The sequence below is a fragment of the Equus quagga genome, chromosome 4, assembly GCF_021613505.1.
Source record: "Equus quagga isolate Etosha38 chromosome 4, UCLA_HA_Equagga_1.0, whole genome shotgun sequence".
In the NCBI taxonomy this organism is placed as follows: domain Eukaryota; kingdom Metazoa; phylum Chordata; class Mammalia; order Perissodactyla; family Equidae; genus Equus; species Equus quagga.
The window spans coordinates 130,497,409-130,501,900 of NC_060270.1; positions in this window are offsets into that span (position 1 = coordinate 130,497,409).

The window sequence follows — 4,492 nt, forward strand, 5'->3', positions numbered from 1 at the left end:
AGACTTTAAATGGTTCCAGCCTTTCCTATAGATTTTCCAGCCAATGGAAAGATCCAGGGGCAACTTTGGATTACATTTTTATCACTACCTTTTATACTTGATTATTTTAACAAGTACTTTCAAGTTTTACAATACTTTTCAAAACTACCTCTAGGTTTTAATGTTTCTAACCAACTTTTATCCTGAAATATTTGTAATTTGTCTTGAGCTTCTGAAGCTTTCCACATTTGCCTGGAATTCTATGTTAGAGAGAATACTTCCGTTTTCCCTCTAGGTTTATTCAACTTGAGCTTATGAGAAGTAACTTGAATTTTGAATTTACAAGACTTCATATAAAATATAGAGGTGGCTATAATTTTGAGAAACATTGGTCGGAAATATATTCCTACAGTTGCACAAATGAGAGTTCAACAAGCAGGACTGCATATATAAGTAGGTGGAATCTTTCTACCTACTTTCTATTGATGTTTTACATTATCAATCCTCTTACTTTCCATTCCTCTTTTTCACATTTCAAACAACATAACAGTTTCAGGAGGGCTTTATATTTCTCAATGATACCCTACCCATATTTAACTACTTTCTCTTGATAAACACTATAAGCATCTCTACTCTTCTAGAACAAAATTTAGCATGATTGCTTTACTCTGTAAAGATTTGGGCTATGACATTCAACTTTAAAGGGGAATAAATGGGAGTGTACATTTGGTGTGGAAAGAGAAGGTAGGAAAGATGTCCCACGTATTTGGGAACAACTAGTGTTCTGAAATGGATAGAACAGAAACTGAAGGATCAGCAGTCCTCTCTATTCCAGGCACTCAGCAATGACTGGGAAACAAACTTTTTAGACCCAGAGGCTGTGCAATGCATGCCGTTCAAATATGCATGGCCCACTTGCTGTGGACCGTTTGCTCTTCATGCCTCTTAAATTTGCAGGTGAATGACAAATTTTACTCCTATTTTTTCCAGATTGTTATTTGACTTTCTGAAAAGAAGAGCCCATCTTGATAGAGCTTAAATATTTCCCAGCTTCTTGTGTAAAGGTTTTCCATATAAGTACTGACTATAAATATTATAGATTTATAACTCTCTAAATGTGGGTGTTAGGGGTTCAAAAGAAAAAGACAATAAAATTACAAGTATGAACATCAGTAAGAACATACATGGGAAATGATAGGCAAATCTTTCCTTGTTTGTGGTAATGGGAATTTAGTATTAAACAAAACAAAGTCCCAGCAATCCACAAGCTAAAATGGTTGTACAAGTCTATCTAGAAAACGCGTTTTCTGATTTTACGGATTTCCCTCACACACAGCACTTTCAGTGAATGTTGTTCTGATAATTGCTTCCATTAAACCAATTTAGAAACCATACATTTTACGTACAAAGAAGAAAGGAAGCAAATTAGATTCAAACGCATACTGTGCTAAGTTGTGTGGCTACATATGGAAATGAAGGAGTATTGAGAAATGCTACTTTCTTTTGGATGCCATTGTTAATTGCGTGACCCTGCTCACAAAACAACAGTGGGAAAGATCTGGCTTCACATCTTGAACAACAGCAATACAATAGTCTTTTATTGAACAAAACTGCGGGAGCAACGTTGCGCTGTAAATATTTTCTGAAACCACAATTCATTTTCTTTCCCTGAAAGATGTTTGCAGCTTTTGTTGCAAGTCAATTTATACTAATAAAGAGAAACTAAGTTCAAACTTTGTAATATGACTGAATGAGGACAGTAACATATATATTACACTGGTTAAATTGCTTCAGTCTTTACTTAAGGACTTTGGATTTATATTTGAAGTTTAGTAATTTCATAGAAAGAAATTCCTTTTTCTACTATTCCTTTGCTTAGGCCTAATTGTCTTCCTTCCTGTTACTATTTAAACAACAAAAAATGTGTTTTAGAAAACTAAACATTATCATAAACTCAATTTGAAGAAAAGCTGTTATTTCATGCAAACTTGAGGTCCGTCTATGACTACTGTTCTCCCTCATTTCAAAAGAGTGAGTACAAAGTGAGAGAGAATCAGGCTAATGTTTAGGGAAACTTAGAGAACAAAGGAGAGAGTACCTCAGTGGTGTCTGAGTGAAGTAAAACCTTATCTTTGCCTTTCCTGTAGTTTGATGTTGACTCGTTCCTTAGATTGCATGAGACAATAAATTTCTTTTTTTGCTCAAATTAATTTGAGTTTGGTTTTGGCGCTTGTAACCAAGAACCTTAAGGAATAGACTCAAATGTTTGCATCTTATGTTAAAGACAGGTGGCATATTTGCTGGTAAAGCATTTGATTCAGAAGAACACCATGATAAACTTTTAGTCTACAAAAAACCCTAGACAGAGCATGAAGACGACACAGCTAGTAGCCCAGCTAAATTTGATGCAATAGTCTAGTCGAGAGAGCCGAGCGACAGAACAGGCGGTGGCCTCAGGGTTAGAGAGAAGGAGGCAGAGCCTGGAAAGGGAAGGGCAAAAGTCCACAGAAGTTGGTGACAAGTTGACTGTGGTGAGGGAGAGTGTGAGTGACAGAAAATGAGATACTTCTCACTTTTCAGGGTTTGGCATGCCGAAGAATGACAATGCTGGCCGTTAAGTCTCGGATTTGAGAAGACGCTTTTGGATAGTAAGTGATTTCTATTTTGTTTAGGACATTATAAGATTTCCAACTATGATTACTACTTCCAACTTCTACTACTAGAAATATCTAGTAGATGGTTATTAGATTCAGGAAAGACAAGGAAAAGAGATCACCTTGGGATTCAAATTTTGGATCAGTTATTATGTGTGCAGTAGTGCAAGGATTTGCAGTATGTGGAATCATCTTGAATTGTTAGAGAAAATGAAATGTGCTTGAGAACAAAAGCAGAATCTTGAATAAGAGCTACATTTCAGGAACAAACGGAGAAAACAGAGTGGTCAGACATGTAGAAAAATGAGCATTTAGTGGCATTTTGGAAATCAAAGAGTAGTTTCCCACAGGAATATGTAGTTAACTATAAAGACTTGTAGATACTAAAATGATACCCACATTATTGAGAAAAGAGGTAAAGACATTTCTGCAGTCACAGTACTAAGACTGACACTAGTGGCACAGACACTAGGCTGGGAGATGCAGCCCAGTTCTTGTTCTTGTTCTTTGTTCTTGTTCTGACTTTAACTATTGGCATGATATCTAACAAGCCCCTTATTCTCTCTGAAACCTGGTTGGTAAGAAAAGGATGACCTGGGAGACTTTAAGACTATTTCAACTTAAATTCCCATGGCTCCTCTATTATTTCCCCAAAATGTATCATACTAGAGAATTGAAACATTATTTGAATATTAAATCTTTGTAACACATACTAATGTTTAGCCCTCTCCTAATTTATTCAGCAATAATTTTCTTTACCTATTATGAGCTAGCCCGGTGCCAGACACTGAAAATACAGCAAGGAACAAATAAATTTTCTGGGTTTATATTCCATAAAATCTGTTGGGAGATAATGGCAAAAGCTAATAATCACACAAATCACACTGAAGTAAGAATGGCATAAATGAAAATTACCCAAAACAATATGACATGCAAAATCATAACAGGACACAATCTATAACAGGGTCAAGAATAAAGTAACATTTGGGCCAGCCTGGTGGCATAATGGTTAAGTTTGTGTGCTCTGCTTTGGCAGCCAAGGGTTCGCCAGTTCAGATCCTGGGCGTGGACCTACGTACTGCTCATCAAGCCATGCTGTGGCTGGCATCCCACATATAAAGTAGAGGAAGATGGGCATGGATGTTAGCCCAGGGCCAATCTTCCTCAGCAAAAAGAGGAGGATTGGCAGCAGATGTTAGCTAATCTTCCTTAAAAAAAAAAAAAGAGAGAGAGAATAAAGCGACATTTGATCAGAAGATAGGGAAGAATACATCACATGAGGAGTTTGGGAAGAGAGTAGGCACTGGGGTAGCAAGATGCATGTGGCAGTAATTGTGTGATGGAAGCACAGTGAACCAAAAGGACATAGTCTGGAAAGGATGGGGAGATATTCAGGGACAGGAACGTGCAGAAATGTGTCTGTCCTGTTTAGTATTTTTAATATCATCCTTAGTTTATTACAAAGCCATTGGAGGATTTTTAAACCGAGAATAATGTGATCCAATTTGTATTTTTTAAATTATTCTGGTTACTATAACAAGCAAGGCCTGAGGACGGTAAGAGCAGATGTTGCGAGAGGTATTGTCAGGCTAGTGAAGTAGCAGAGATAAGAAATGATGAGAGCTAGGGCTACTGTGACAGCAGAGACAGTGGGGAAAACAGGACCATATAGTTGTGATACAAGCAGAATAGAAGAAAACAGCACAACCTGGTGATGGGTTGGACGCAGGCAGTGTGTGAGAGGGAGACGTAAATGATGATACCCAGATTTCTGGTGTGAGCCACATGAAAAATGGAAATGCCATTTACTATGATTGGGAGCATTAGAGGAGAATCACATTTAGAGGGAGAAGATCATA